Here is a 15,708-nt window from a genome sequence, read left to right as displayed (position 1 = left end):
AAAGATCTAGCAGTCTTTATCACTAACTCAGATAAAAGACAGCAATTCATGCACACAGCTTCTATCATTAACCAACCAAAACTCTACCACTCAGATTATGCTTTATTCATGATGCTAACTGCTGAACAGGCTAGCACACACAGTCATCAATAGTAGAAAAATACACAAACATAGTCAACTACCTACTTCATGCTTAAAAGAAAGCATTCAACCTCTCCCCTGTGGCAGGCAAGACCAAGCACTTTCAAAACATCTCTCCAGCAAGAAACTATAGAAATAACCCCTGAAAGTATAGTCTTAGCTAATACACCGAAGCACCTAAAATATATATTTAGTTGACACTGTCTACAAAGTTAGTGACTTAAAAAGTAAACTAATGCATAACAGTAAAGTACTGGAAACAAAATACTGATGTACTATTTATAAATATACTAGAGCATTCCCTTGTATGTACTGAAACAAATAAAACAGCATTACTTAAATATGGACCCAGCATGCAGAGTTTTCCTGTCATGTAAATTCAGAAAGACGCATTGGCCTAAGAGGGCGGACTTAGTTAACATAAAGCGCAAGAGACTTCTGGGAGAGAGACGTAGCACTCATTTAATGAAAAACAGCCAGTCAGGTCTTGTGCTTTTGATCTCTGTTGCCACAATTGTGCTGAGAATGCTGGCTGAGTATTATGCCAAATAAGGCAGCAAGATGTGTAATAGTGAATACTGTTTTTACAAGGACAACTTCTAAACCTACGGTCTAAAATTCTGCTGAGTCGCTTCCTACCTTAACTTTCTCTCTCTCTCTCTCTCTCTCTCTCGAGATATGTGTTCTCAATACCTTGGTTTCAGATCTGTTCTGGACTTATAGACCCTTGTAAGGAAAACAAGTTCTAAACCTGTGTTCTAAAATTCTGCTGAGCCTCTTCCTACCTTATTAACTTTCTCTCTTCAGATAACTGTTCGCAGTACCTTGGTTTCCTTGCTAATTCCTACCCTTCATTTCCATCCTCCTCATGCCACGTGTCTAGACTCCCATAGAGAATAGTGGCATTCCAGAAATTAGAAGTTATGTACTCACCATAACGTTCCATCTGAGTAGGTGACTTCATTCGGATGCAACCTGTGGGTATCGGATCCGACCTCGGATCCGAGCCGGCAATTCAAAAGCTTAGGCTCCGAGCTCCTAGCTCCTCCCTCTTACCCATAACCCCTTGCCAAGCCCTGACTGACCTCAGATTGAGTTTGCCTCAAAATACTGACCACAGTACACTAAAACAGCATAAATACTCGCTCTATAAAGGTCAGGGGGATGGAGGGGATAGTTACATCGAATAAGTCACCTACTCAGATGGAGCGTTATGGTGAGTACATAACTTCTAAATCTAAGTAGGCAGACTTCATTCGTCTGCAACCTGTGGGACAGAGTCCCTAGCTACCTGAATCTTGGCCGTCATGGAAGGATGTTCCGGAGCACCGCTGAGCCAAAGGATGCTCTTCCTCTAGAAACAACATCCACCTTGTAATGAGAAATAAAAGTATGAGGCGAGGCCCAAGTAGCTGCAGCAGATATCATCCAACGAAACAGGGACTTAAAGGCGGCTGGCGTAGAAACTGCCCTAGTAGAATGAGCCGTAACCCTCTGAGGAGCAGGTCTGCCTGAAGTGTCATATGCCTGCAGAATGCAATTAGCAATCCATTTAGATAGAGTGACTTTAGATACTGCTTTACCCAGAGCAAATTTAGCAAAGGAGGCGTACAGGTGATCTGATTTCCTGTGGCCAGCTGTCCTGTTAATATAAAGACGTAATTGTCTATGAACATCCAAGGAATGCAATTTGTATTCTCCTTTGTTTGAATACTTGGGAAAAAACACAGGCAAATTGATTGACTGGTTAAGATTGGATTCAGAAGAGACCTTCGGAAGAAAAGATGGATTGGTCCTGAGGCACACCCTATCAGGGAAGAAAGAAAGATAAGGCGGTTTGACACATAGAGCCTGAAGTTCAGACACCCTTCTGGCTGAAGTGATAGCTACCAGAAAGGCAGTCTTCCAGGAAAGGTATTTTAAATCAGCAGAAGCTGCAGGCTCGAAGGGAGGAGCAGTAAGGGCCTGCAGGACTAAAGACAAGTCCCAAGGCGGTACAACCTCCTTGACTGGAGGCCTTTACAATATAACTCCTTTGTGAAAAGTTTTGCATTTTTTCGCTGTCATAAGGAGCTGTGTCATGACCAATGTGATAATGCGAGATAGCCGCCAATTGTACCTTAATCGTGGAAGAACTAGCCCCTTGATGAAAGAGGACTGTTAGAAAATCCAGCACCGCAGACATAGGTGCTGAAAAAGGATCCACAGTTCTCTGTCCTGCCCATATAGAGAACCTCTTCCATTTACTCCGATAAACCTGTCTGGTGGAAGGTTTATGAGCGGCCACAAAATGGCCTTGACGGTGAAGAGATGCGGGAGTCCTAATTAAGGTTGGAATTGGAGCAGCCAAGCTGTCAACTTCAGGGTCCATAGATTGGGAACTGGCATTCCCAGAGGGTGAGAGATGAGATCGAAATTGGACCCAGAATCCATGGTGGATTGATTTTGTGAGACCATACAAGGGAACCAAGGTTGTCGAGGCCAGAATGGGGCAATGAGAATCATTCTGCTCCCCAAACTGTTGGCTTTCTGCAGAAGCCTCTGCATCAGAGGAAGTGGAGGGTAGGCATAAAAAGAGACCGGGAGGCCAAGCATGCACCAGAGCATCCTCGGGAACTCCTGGTGGGAAGCAGGCGAAGAAATTATCGCATTTGGCGTTTGAGGGAGAAGCAAAAGATCGCAATAAGCGGCAAAATCTTCGCTACTTGAAGATTGAGGGACCACTCGTGTGGAGAAAGGATGGTGCGACTGAGCTTGTCCAGGATGTTGGACTTTCGGAATGCGTTGCTACCAAGCGTTTGGTGGAAATTGCCCATTCCCAGACTCTCATGGCCTCTCGACAAAGGGGTAAGACCTGGTTCCTCCCTGCTTGTTGATATACCAGACTACCGACATGTTGTCTGTCTGAATATAATAGTCCCTGAAGGAAGAGCGTGGTGAAGTGCTTGCAGCGCTAGCACCGCCCTCATTTCCAGGACATTTATATGCAATGGCGTCTCTGTGGGATTCCACGTGCCTTGGACAATCTTTCCATAGAATGCCCCCACCCGAGGCAAGAAGCGTCCGTGGTCACTGTGGCTCGAGGAAATGCAGCAAAAAGGTCTCCCTGCCAGGGGCTCCGGAGAAAAGCCACCACAGAGGAGTCCCTGCACGCTCTGCTGACCCAATCGGGCGTTTAGGCGAACAAAGAGGAGACCACTGAACTTGAAGGGTCCATTGAAGAACCGCGTAAATGCGTGGCATGAATTAGAAGCGGGATAGCTGCTGCCATAGAACCTAGGGCCCTCAGGACCGAAGCTGCAGTTGGAGATGGTTGCAGGATTGCTGTCACATGACACTTCAGGCTGGCGATACGGTCTGGGGTGAGGAAGGCTCGCATTGATCTGGTGTCTAGTCTTCCTCCTATGAAATCTATAATTTGAGTTGGATTCAGAAAGATTTCTCCCAGTTGATCGTGATGCCCAGCCTTGGTGCTAGTTGAAGAAAGTAATCCCTGGCTGAGCAAAGAAGATGCCTTGATGATGCCGTCAGGAGCCAGTCGTCCAGGTACGGAAAGACCTGTAATCCCTGGAGCCTCAGGTGGGCCGCTACCACCGCTAGCACCTTGGTAAACACCCTGGGGGCTGAGGTGAGACCAAAGGGAGGACCCTGAACTGATAATGACTGGCTCCCAGCGGGCGAAGAAACCTCCTGGATCGTCTGTCCATCCGAATGTGGTAGTCGCATCCTTGAGGTCTATGGAACACATCAGTCGTTCACCCTCAAGAGGGAGTATAGATTGCAGGGTGACCATCCGGAACTTTGCTTGGTTACTGACAGGTTCAACTGGGAAAGGTCTAAGATTGGTCTTAAGTCCCCGTCTTCTTTGGCACCAAAAGAACCTGGAGTAAAACCCTAATCCGGCTTGATCTGGGGGCTGGATGGCTCTTTTTCTAGCAGCTGCTCGATTGATAGCTGCCTCCTTTAGTCGGGTGGAACATCTGGGAGGCTGCGAGATTTAGGAATCTTGAATAGGGTATTGAATATCCTCTGGATATAAGTGTCCAAACACCCAACTGTCTGTTGTTATGGACTCCCAAGAAGTCAGGTGCATCGAAACCGCCCCCGACTGCCTCCAGAGCGGACAGCGGGCAACCCTTCAGGGCTGCTGCGTGGGTCTCTCAGAGAGGTTCTCTGGACCCAAAATTGCCAGGAGCCCCTGACTCTGGCACGGCGACCTCCCGTCCTCCTCTGCCACGGAAGGACTGGTTATCCGAGCAGGTTGGGACTGCTGCGACTTCGAACCACATCTTCTTCTGTCCCTTTTGGTTCTTAGAGAAGGACCTCTGGGGAGCTGAGAAGCGGACTCGACGGCAGACAGCGTCTTCCGTCCTTTTCGCTCTGGACTAATGTCTCGCGAACAGTCTTGCCAAACAAGGCAGAACCATCGAAAGGGGCATTCGAAGGTCGCCTTGAAGGGCTCTGCAAAATCACAATGGCGGAGCCAGGCCTGTCGCCTCATGACTAGGCCTGCTCGCTGGCTCTAGCGGCTCCCTCAGTAGCATGAGACAGCAGCCGCAGATGTATTGGATACTGATCTGAGAGTGGCCATTGGGTGGAGTAAACCTGTTTATCCTCACTCGAGATGGACTCGGGAGATGCAGCGTATTCTTTAATCAGATCCGCTGCATCCTAATGACATGTGCCATGTAGTTCAGCTCTCAAGGAGAAGGTGGCTGAACTAAAAACTCGCTTCCCAATGCGATCCATCGAGCGGGACTCCTTGCCGGAGGATGACGGAGGACTCTCCTGGGCCAATTCCCTCTTCGTGGCTGCAGCCATCATCATGGCATCTACTGGGGACCCTTACTCCAGTGGGTTCGTTCTGATGGAGGAGAAAGAATGTCGTCCGAGCGCTTAGGGATAGGCTCAATGGTGTCCGGATCCTTCCACGCCCTGATGGATATAAGATCCACCAGGGGTCAGCAGGAGGACACCCAAGAGGTAGAAAGGGCCGCCTCGTGCCTCCAAGAACACAGACTCGTCCGAAGAAGCCTTGGGGCAGACCACCCCTGATCATTAACATCTCCATGATGTCTCCAAATGAGGCGTCCTCAGGGGTGACCTAGGGAGCCTTCCCCTTCATCCAAGTCCGTGTCTTCAGTGGCGGACTCAGGAGTCCATGTGCCTCCTCTTGCACTACGCTTCCGAGGTACTTCGCCGGGGCTGTCCGAGTACTCTTCAGCAGTTGGATGTTCCAAGGGAACCACTTGGGACATCGAGGCGGGCTGTCCCTGGGACCGGCTGGTGGGGCCTGGCCCAACTGCAATGGAGTGCGGGATGGAGCCGTGGCAGGACCGGGGTCCGGATGTCCTCGACAGTGCCCTTTCCATAACGTTGAAAGCCGAGGGGAGCCAGCTTCTCTAAGCCCGAGCCGACCCCCACTCGGATCCGGCGTGCGGATCGGTCGAGCAACCATCGGATCCGAGACCAGTGCTCCGACCTGGGCGGGCCGAGACACACCAGCTCCCTCGGATCGAGGCTCGGCCCTCGGCTCCGAGAGGTGTCGAAGTACCGAAGCACTCAAGGGATGGCGGATCCGAGGTGCGCCGACCTATCGGATCCGACCCACCCCGGATCCAAATCTGCACAGCGCCGATAGCTCCGAACCCGTGGTATGGGTGGGAGAAGGAGCCTAGGGGCGAAAAGGGTGAAGCCCCTCCGGATGGGGGCTAGGAAGCACTCCCATTTGCATTTGGGCCTGGATGAATTTCCTCATCATCCGGTCCATATCAGCTTCGTTCATTGAAAAAGTCGATCTAGAGGAGGCCACGAAGCGGACCTAGAGAGCCGTTTGGTGACCTCCTGGAAGAGCTAGCCTCCTCCTCCTCGGGTCCAGGAGAACCGAGGGGAGTGGAGCCGAGGAGGAAAGTTAGAAGGCACAGGGAGGCCGGCTTAGATGGAGGAGCCGAACTAGAAGTTCGGCTCTCCTCTTGTGGTGCTTCTCCTGTGCCTCTCCTCTGTCTTTCCCTAGAAGAATCCTTCCCCTCCGGCAACTTTAAGGGAGGTTGAGTCCCAGCGGAGGGAGAACTCACAGCAACAGGTTGCTGAATGGAAGAGGCAGAAGCAGTATCTGGGGTAAAACGCCAGCACCAACCTCCGTTCCCTTAAAGCCGGGGTTGAACCCTGCACAAATGGTACAACCAGAAGACAGGTGTTCAACCCCAAGCATTTAACCGAGTGTGGCCATCTGCTGGGACAGCTTATGGCCACACTCATTATTCGAAAAACAGCCTTGGGGCTTCAGACATCACAAACCTAAGGCCTAAATACACACACACACACAAACAAACTACGAAACCGAGAAAATTTAACTAAAGAGGAGGAAAGCCTTAACCACACACAACACTAACTAGATTAATAACAAAAACAGAGAATTTGAAAACTTTTTCTGTCAAAAAATCTAATCTTATCTCAACCAACGCCAGGAGCTCTAGAATTCCGTTGCTTCTTGAAAAGCGGCAAACGAAATCTGAGGTCAGTCAGGGCTTGGCAAGCGGTTATGGGTAAGAGGGCGGAGCTAGGAGCTTTTGAATTGCCGGCTCGGATCCGAGGTCGGATCCGATACCCACAGGTTGCAGACGAATGAAGTCTGCCTACTTCAGATCAATCTATTGCAATGGAAAACATATGTCTACTAGGAACACTGCTCTCTATGTTGTAATTCAGAGGTGGAAAGTAGACCGCAAGATCCTAAAGATCCTGTTTTGATAATGGTGCTTCAGCTAGAGCAGCACATAGAAAATTCCAACTCTGCTCAAGACCTAACACTACAGGTCCTTGTTAAACACACTACAAAAGATCTAGCAATCTTTATCACTAACTTTGTTAAAGACAGCAATTCATGCACACAGCTTCTATCATTAACCAACCAAAACTCTACCACTCAGATTATGCTTTCTTCATGATGCTAACTGCTGAACAGGCTAGCACACACAGTCATCAATAGTAGAAAACTACACAAACATAGTCAACTACCTACTTCATGCTCAAAAGAAAGCATTCAACCTCTTCCCTGTGACAAGCAAAAACAAGCACTTTCAAAACTATCTCTCTAACAACAAACTATAGAAATGACCCCTGATAGTATAGTCTTAGCTGATACAAGGAAGCACCTAAAATATATATTTAGTTGACACTGTCGACAAAGTTAGTGACTTAAAAAGTAAACTAATGCATAACAGTAAAGTACTGGAAACAAAATACTGATGTACTATTTATAAATATACTACAGCATTCCCTTGTATGTACTGAAACAAATAAAACAGCATTACTTAAATATGGACCCAGCATGCAGAGTTTTCCTGTCATGTAAATTCAGAAATACGCATTGGCCTAAGAGGGCGGACTTAGTTAACATAAAGCGCAAGAGACTTCTGGGAGAGAGACGTAGCACTCATTTAATGAAAAACAGCCAGTCAGGTCTTGTGCTTTTGATCTCTGTTGCCACAATTGTGCTGAGAATGCTGGCTGAGTATTATACCAAATAAGGCAGCAAGACGTGTAATAGTGAATACTGTTTTTACAAGGACAACTTCTAAACCTACGGTCTAAAATTCTGCTGAGTCGCTTCCTACCTTAACTTTCTCTCTCTCTCTCTCTCTCTCGATATGTGTTCTCAATACCTTGGTTTCAGATCTGTTCTGGACTTATAGACCCTTGTAAGGAAAACAAGTTCTAAACCTGTGTTCTAAAATTCTGCTGAGCCTCTTCCTACCTTATTAACTTTCTCTCTTCAGATAACTGTTCGCAGTACCTTGGTTTCCTTGCTAATTCCTACCCTTCATTTCCATCCTCCTCATGCCACGTGTCTAGACTCCCATAGAGAATAGTGGCATTCCAGAAACAATCTATTGCAATGGAAAACATATGTCTACTAGGAACACTGCTCTCTATGTTGTAATTCAGAGGTGGAAAGTAGACCGCAAGATCCTAAAGATCCTGTTTTGATAATGGTGCTTAAGCTAGAGCAGCACATAGAAAATTCCAACTCTGCTCAAGACCTAACACTACAGGTCCTTGTTAAACACACTACAAAAAATCTAGCAATCTTTATCACTAACTTAGATAAAAGACAGCAATTCATGCACGCAGCTTCTATCATTAACCAACCAAAACTCTACCACTCAAATTATGCTTTCTTCATGATGCTAACTGCTGAACAGGATAGCACACACAGTCATCAATAGTAAAAAACTACACAAACATAGTCAACTACCTACTTCATGCTCAAAAGAAAGCATTCAACCTCTTCCCTGTGGCAGGCAAGACCAAACACTTTCAAAACCATCTCTCTAGCAACAAACTATAGAAATGACCCTGAAAGTATAGTCTTAGCTGATACAAGGAAGCACCTAAAATATATATTTAGTTGACACTGTCTGCAAAGTTAGTGACTTAAAAAGTAAACTAATGCATAACAGTAAAGTACTGGAAACAAAATACTGATGTACTATTTATAAATATACTAGAGCATTCCCTTGTATGTACTGAAACAAATAAAACAGCATTACTTAAATATGGACCCAGCATGCAGAGTTTTCCTGTCATGTAAATTCAGAAATACGCATTGGCCTAAGAGGGCGGACTTAGTTAACATAAAGCGCAAGAGACTTCTGGGAGAGAGACGTAGCACTCATTTAATGAAAAACAGCCAGTCAGTGCTTTTGATCTCTGTTGCCACAATTGTGCTGAGAATGCTGGCTGAGTATTATGCCAAATAAGGCAGCAAGACGTGTAATAGTGAATACTGTTTTTACAAGGACAACTTCTAAACCTACGGTCTAAAATTCTGCTGAGTCGCTTCCTACCTTAACTTTCTCTCTCTCTCTCTCTCTCTCGAGATATGTGTTCTCAATACCTTGGTTTCAGATCTGTTCTGGACTTATAGACCCTTGTAAGGAAAACAAGTTCTAAACCTGTGTTCTAAAATTCTGCTGAGCCTCTTCCTACCTTATTAACTTTCTCTCTTCAGATAACTGTTACTTGATACCTTGGTTTCCTTGCTAATTCCTACCCTTCATTTCCATCCTCCTCATGCCACGTGTCTAGACTCCCATAGAGAATAGTGGCATTCCAGAAACAATCTATTGCAATGGAAAACATATGTCTACTAGGAACACTGCTCTCTATGTTGTAATTCAGAGGTGGAAAGTAGACCACAAGATCCTAAAGATCCTGTTTTGATAATGGTGCTTCAGCTAGAGCAGCACATAGAAAATTCCAACTCTGCTCAAGACCTAACACTACAGGTCCTTGTTAAACACACTACAAAAGATCTAGCAATCTTTATCACTAACTTAGATAAAAGACAGCAATTCATGCACACAGCTTCTATTATTAACCAACCAAAACTCTACCACTCAGATTATGCTTTCTTCATGATGCTAACTGCAGAACAGGCTAGCACACACAGTCATCAATAGTAGAAAACTACACAAACATAGTCAACTACCTACTTCATGCTCAAAAGAAAACATTCAACCTCTTCCCTGTGGCAGGCAAGACCAAGCACTTTCAAAACAATCTCTCTAGCAACAAGCTATAAAAATGACCCCTGAAAGTATAGTCTTAGCTGATACAAGGAAGCACCTAAAATATATATTTAGTTGACACTGTCTGCAAAGTTAGTGACTTAAAAAGTAAACTAATGCATAACAGTAAAGTACTGGAAACAAAATACTGATGTACTATTTATAAATATACTAGAGCATTCCCTTGTATGTACTGAAACAAATAAAACAGCATTACTTAAATATGGACCCAGCATGCAGAGTTTTCCTGTCATGTAAATTCAAAAATACGCATTGGCCTAAGAGGCGGACTTAGTTAACATAAAAGCGCAAGAGACTTCTGGGAGAGAGGTAGCACTCATTTAATGAAAACAGCCAGTCAGGTCTTGTGCTTTTGATCTCTGTTGCCACAATTGTGCTGAGAATGCTGGCTGAGTATTATGCCAAATAAGGCAGCATGACGTGTAATAGTGAATACTGTTTTTACAAGGACAACTTCTAAACCTACGGTCTAAAATTCTGCTGAGTCGCTTCCTACCTTAACTTTCTCTCTCTCTCTCTCTCTCTCGATATGTGTTCTCAATACCTTGGTTTCAGATCTGTTCTGGACTTATAGACCCTTGTAAGGAAAACAAGTTCTAAACCTGTGTTCTAAAATTCTGCTGAGCCTCTTCCTACCTTATTAACTTTCTCTCTTCAGATAACTGTTCGCAGTACCTTGGTTTCCTTGCTAATTCCTACCCTTCATTTCCATCCTCCTCATGCCACGTGTCTAGACTCCCATAGAGAATAGTGGCATTCCAAACAATCTATTGCAATGGAAGACATCTGTCTACTAGGAACACTGCGCTCTATGTTGGAATACAGAGGTGGGAAGTAGACCACAAGATCCTAAAGATCCTGTTTTGATAATGGTGCTTCAGCTAGAGCAGCACATAGAAAATTCCAACTCTGCTCAAGACCTAACACTACAGGTCCTTGTTAAACACACTACAAAAGATCTAGCAATCTTTATCACTAACTTAGATAAAAGACAGCAATTCATGCACACAGCTTCTATCATTAACCAACCAAAACTCTACCACTCAGATTATGCTTTCTTCATGATGCTAACTGCTGAACAGGCTAGCACACAGTCATCAATAGTAGAAAACTACACAAACATAGTCAACTACCTACTTCATGCTCAAAAGAAAGCATTCAACCTCTTCCCTGTGGCAGGCAAAACCAAGCACTTTCAAAACCATCTCTCTAGCAACAAACTATAGAAATGACCCCTGAAAGTATAATCTTAGTGGATACAAGGACGCACCTAAAATATATATTTAGTTGACACTGTCTGCAAAGTTAGTGACTTAAAAAGTAAACTAATGCATAACAGTAAAGTACTGGAAACAAAATACTGATGTACTATTTATAAATATACTAGAGCATTCCCTTGTATGTACTGAAACAAATAAAACAGCATTACTTAAATATGGACCCAGCATGCAGAGTTTTCCTGTCATGTAAATTCAGAAATACGCATTGGCCTGAGGGCGGACTTAGTTAACATAAAGCGCAAGAGACTTCTGGGAGAGAGACGTAGCACTCATTTAATGGTTTAAAACAGCCAGTCAGGTCTTGTGCTTTTGATCTCTGTTGCCACAATTGTGCTGAGAATGCTGGCTGAGTATTATGCCAAATAAGGCAGCAAGACGTGTAATAGTGAATAAGAAGTTATGTACCTACCATAACGTTCCATGTTAGTTGTCTTCTCTCGCCTTCTTTCTTGCTTGATGGGTTTGGAGCCGATCCCTTGGCTCCGACTCGACACTGCTAGCTCGAGTCACTTTGCAGCTCGAGGCAGCCCGATAGCCGATGATGCAAGGCGGTAAGTACCCAGATGTCATTTGATGACAAAGGGCAATACCACCAAGCATAAAACACTTCCCAAGGAAGAAAGAAAACTTACAGGATGGAAGAAGGACCAGGTCTGAATGGTCTTCAGCATAATAATTTCTTATAACAAGGTCTGTCCAGGCCTGGGGGAAGGAGGGAGGTCGCAAGAAGAAGGCGAGAGAAGACAACTAACATGGAGCGTTATGGTGGGTAGGTGTTTCTTAATGTTAAGTTGTCAATCTCGCCTTCATTCTTGCTTGATGGGACGGCGTCCTTAGCACCTCTATCCTGGGTGGCTCAATGGAACAGACTCTTGAGGACTGTAGAGCCAAAACTGGCTCTGTCCTGGAGGCCAAGTCAATTTGTAATGGGAAACAAAGTGTGAGGAGTGGCCCAAGTGGCGCTGCACAAATAGTGTCTAAAGGAAGTCTAGCTTGAAAGGCTGTAGAAGTAGCTAAGCTCCTAATTGAATGTGCTTTAGGTTTTGAAGCAGCTGTTTTCCCCCTGAGCAGATAAATTTCAGAGATGACCGAAGAAAGCCATCTGGACAAGGTCACTTTAGAAACAGGAAGGCCTTTTTATTATCCGCATAGGAAACAAAAGTTGATCAGATTTTCTAAATTTTTTGTTCTGTCCAAATAATATCTAAGTTGACGGTGGACATCAAGATAATGTAGTTTTGTTCAGCTCTGTCTGAATAGTTTGGGAAAAATACAGGAGATCAATGGATTGATTCAAATTGGTCTTTGAAGCGACCTTAGGCAAAAAGGTCGGATTAGTTCTCAAAGATACTCTGTCTTTGTGAAAAACCAAATAGGGGGGGTCGAACCGATAGAGCAAGTTCAGACACCCTCCTGGCCGATGTAATAGCCACTAGGAATAAAGTTTTCCAAGAAAGAAATTTCAGGGAACAAGAAACAGCTGGCTCGAGGGAAGAATCAAGGATGTCAGCACTAAATTTAGATCCCACTGAGGAGGAGGATTCCTGATTGGAGGCTTTAGTAGGAAAATTCCTTTCAAGAAGGCCCTGCAGAGCCTATGGGACATAATATTATGATCTGCGACCCGACATGAAAGTTGGAATGGCAGCAATTGAACTCTGACTGTGGAAGAAGAGGAGCCTGCATGAAAAATCTCTGCTAAGAAGTCCAGGACTGCCTGAACAGGGCAGTGAAAGGATCAATATTCTTGGCCTTAGACCAATAAGAGAAACGTTTCCATTTGCTTGTATAAATCCTCCTGGTAGAGGATTTTAACGAAACTACTATGATGTCTCTAACTGGGTTAGAGATCAAAGGAAGCCTGGCTAAGGAAGGAAGTGGAGCAACCATGCTGTGAGGTTGAGAGAAGGGATAGACGGTGCAGCTGACCGGATTGGTGAATCAGAAGATCTGGCACTGGGTCCAGATGCCACGGCTGCATCAAAAGGTGATGATGGAGGCAGGGAACCAAACTTGTCGAGGCCAGTGAGGGGCAATGAGAATCAATTTGGCTCTCAAACGGTAGCTTTCTGGATAACTTGAGGGATCAGAGGAAATGGAGGGAAGGCATAAAAAGAGTCCCTGGGGCCAATCCTGGGTCAGAGCGCCTCTGGGGATGGCCTGGTAGAGGAAGAGACAAGAAGAAGTCTGGGCATTTGCTGTTTTGGGAGTAGCAAAAGATGCAACATGGACGATCCCATTCCAGAAATATCTCTTCCGCTATAGATTGCTTGAGAGACCACTCGTGAGGCATGAGAATAGCTCTGCTCAATCTGTCGCTACAATGTTGGTTTTCCCAGGGATATGCGTTGCTACCAGAAACCGATGAGAGGAGATCGCCCATTGCCATAGTCTGAGCGCTTCTCGACACAAAGGGGTAGGACTTGGTTCCGCCCTGTTTGTTGATATACCAAACTACAGACATGTTGTCTATGTGGACTGCAATTGTCCCCTACGGGAAGAAGAGTCGTTGAGGGCTTGCAGCGTTAAAAGCACTGCTCTCATCTCAGGACATTTATGTGCAGATGGTACTCGAGCGGCTGCCCGTCCCATGAACCATCCTGCCCTGATAATGACCCCCCACCCGATCAGGGGAGGCATCCGTGGTGACAGTGGTTTTGGGGATGGGGATACAAAGTACCTGCCTTGGTGAACCTGAGGAGATGTGATCCACCAAGCAAGATGATCTTTGCAAGTCTGTGTAACCAGAATCTAGTGGCGCATTGGAAGTTGTTGAGTACGACCACTGTGTGAACAGCATCCACTGAAGAGGCGCATGTAGAATCGAGCCAGGGAAGAAGAGTAATGGCCGCAGCCAGGCCTAATACCTTTAGAACCATTCTGGCCTGTACTTTCTTGTTGGCCAGAATGATCCTGACATGACTCTGAATGTCTGAAACTCTTTGATCTGTAAGGGTAGCTGACATCCGAACAGTGTTTAAGTTCAGCCTATGAAAGTAATAGACTGGCAGGGCGATAAGGATGACTTTTGAAGTTGATCGAGATGCCCAAATGAGAACAAAGACTTATTGTGTAATCCCTGGCAATAAGCTGATGCCTGGTGGTGGCTGACAGGAGCCAGTCGTCGAGATCACGGAAACACCTGGGATCGCCCAGCGTCTCAGGTGAGCGTGACCACTGCCATGCATTTGGTGAACACTCTGGGGGCTGTGGTGAGACCAAGGGCAGGGCTCTGAACTGGAAATGACTGGACCCCAACCCGGCGGAGAAATCTCCTGGAGGCGTCTGTGAATTTTGATGTGATAGTGCGCATCCTGAAGATCTATTGAGCACATCCAGTTGTCCTTCTGTAAGAAGGGCAGAATTGACTGAAGAGTGACCATTCGAGATCTTGTCTTCCTCACAGACTTGTTGAGTCTGCTGAGATCCAATATTGGTCTCAGTCTCCTGTCTTTGCGGACCAAAAAGAACCTTGAGTAAGATTCCGGACTCTGAATGGTCTGTTGTAACTGGCTGAATGGCTCTTTTTGCAGTAGTTTTGAGACTTCTAACTCTGCAATTTCCCTTGAACGGGTGGGTACATCTGGAAGGGAATTTGAGAAAGGACTTTCCTCGAAAGGAATTATGTAACCCTTGGATATGACCGACTGTACCCATCTGTCTTGGTGAGGGAATGCCAGGCTTCTGGGTACAGTGATAATCTTCCCCGACTGCCTCAAGGAGGGACAGCCGAACAACATCTCAGGGATGCTAAAGGGCTTGTCAGAGAGAGGCTCTCTGTTTCCCTGGTTTTGGACCCCTCTGCCTCTGAGGGTAAACTGACCACGTGAATCGGGCGTGACTCCTTGGGATTGCGGAACCACATTTTGCCACCTTTCTGTCCTTTGGGGTAAGGTCTAGAAGGGGTGGAAAAACAGACTCCTACAGAAGAAAGAGTCTTGCCGTCCTGCTCACACCTGGTCAAAGTTTCCCTTCACCTGAGGGGCCAAACAAAGCTGACCCATCAAAGGGAGAATTTGTGAAGGCCTTAAAGGGATCTGCAAAGTCACATAGCCGCATCCAGGCTTGGCGTCAAGAGCCACACCTGTACCTGCGGCCCTACTCGCTCCATCAGCAGCATATGATATTAGCCGCATGGAGGAGTTTGCAATGGAATTAAGGGTGCCTAGCTGCGAAGCAATTTTTCTTGAGCCTACAGCTGTAGGATCCTGTACTACTTCACCCAGCTCATAAGGATATCCCTCTGGAGTCTGAGTGAGTGACATAGGTAATTCAGCTGAAAACGCATAGCAAAAGGTCGCTGAGAAAACATCCGCTTACCTATCCATGGTCCTAGAGTCCTTATTAGGAGGATGGGCGGGTGCGGAAGGATCTGAAAGTTCCTTCTTGGTGGCAGCAGCCACCACCCATAGCATCAGCGGGGACACCCTTAGTGAGGAATTGCTTGTCATGGGGCAGTGATAAATTTTTGAGGCCTCTTAGGGACTGGCTCTACAGAGTCAGGAGCAGCCCGCCTTTCGGGGCAATAACCTGCAAAGGGGTCGGCGGAGACACTGGGAGGTGGAGGCCGAGATCCAAACGCCTCTAGGTATACTGACTCATCCTCAGGAGGATTATTGGTGGGCCAGTTTCCCCTCTGTCTAAGGAGTTCTAGGATGTCTGAGAAGGAGACATCCTCAGAGAGATCTTGGGGA

The 15,708-nt window shown here is 46.1% G+C and overlaps 5 non-coding genes across 5 annotated transcripts; all 5 read right to left on the bottom strand.

Moving 5' to 3' along the window:
• Nucleotides 1–85: 85 nt before the first annotated feature.
• LOC122788459 lies at nt 86–299 on the bottom strand. The gene has a single exon (XR_006362672.1). It is a non-coding gene; the product is annotated as a small nucleolar RNA U3 (small nucleolar RNA).
• A 6,762-nt stretch (nt 300–7,061) lies between these two features.
• Nucleotides 7,062–7,276, bottom strand: LOC122788457. Its single transcript, XR_006362670.1, has one exon. It is a non-coding gene; the product is annotated as a small nucleolar RNA U3 (small nucleolar RNA).
• Nucleotides 7,277–8,301: 1,025 nt separating this feature from the next.
• Nucleotides 8,302–8,515, bottom strand: LOC122788453. The gene has a single exon (XR_006362666.1). It is a non-coding gene; the product is annotated as a small nucleolar RNA U3 (small nucleolar RNA).
• A 1,022-nt stretch (nt 8,516–9,537) lies between these two features.
• On the bottom strand, nt 9,538–9,752 carry LOC122788456. Its single transcript, XR_006362669.1, has one exon. It is a non-coding gene; the product is annotated as a small nucleolar RNA U3 (small nucleolar RNA).
• A 1,020-nt stretch (nt 9,753–10,772) lies between these two features.
• Nucleotides 10,773–10,985, bottom strand: LOC122788452. The gene has a single exon (XR_006362665.1). It is a non-coding gene; the product is annotated as a small nucleolar RNA U3 (small nucleolar RNA).
• Nucleotides 10,986–15,708: the final 4,723 nt, after the last annotated feature.

The sequence above is a fragment of the Protopterus annectens genome, chromosome 13.part0 (assembly GCF_019279795.1).
Source record: "Protopterus annectens isolate FY-2018-M chromosome 13.part0, PAN1.0, whole genome shotgun sequence".
Lineage (NCBI taxonomy): Eukaryota > Metazoa > Chordata > Ceratodontiformes > Protopteridae > Protopterus > Protopterus annectens.
Note: the sequence above shows the minus strand (reverse complement) of the source record. Positions and strands in the feature narration are given on the sequence as shown.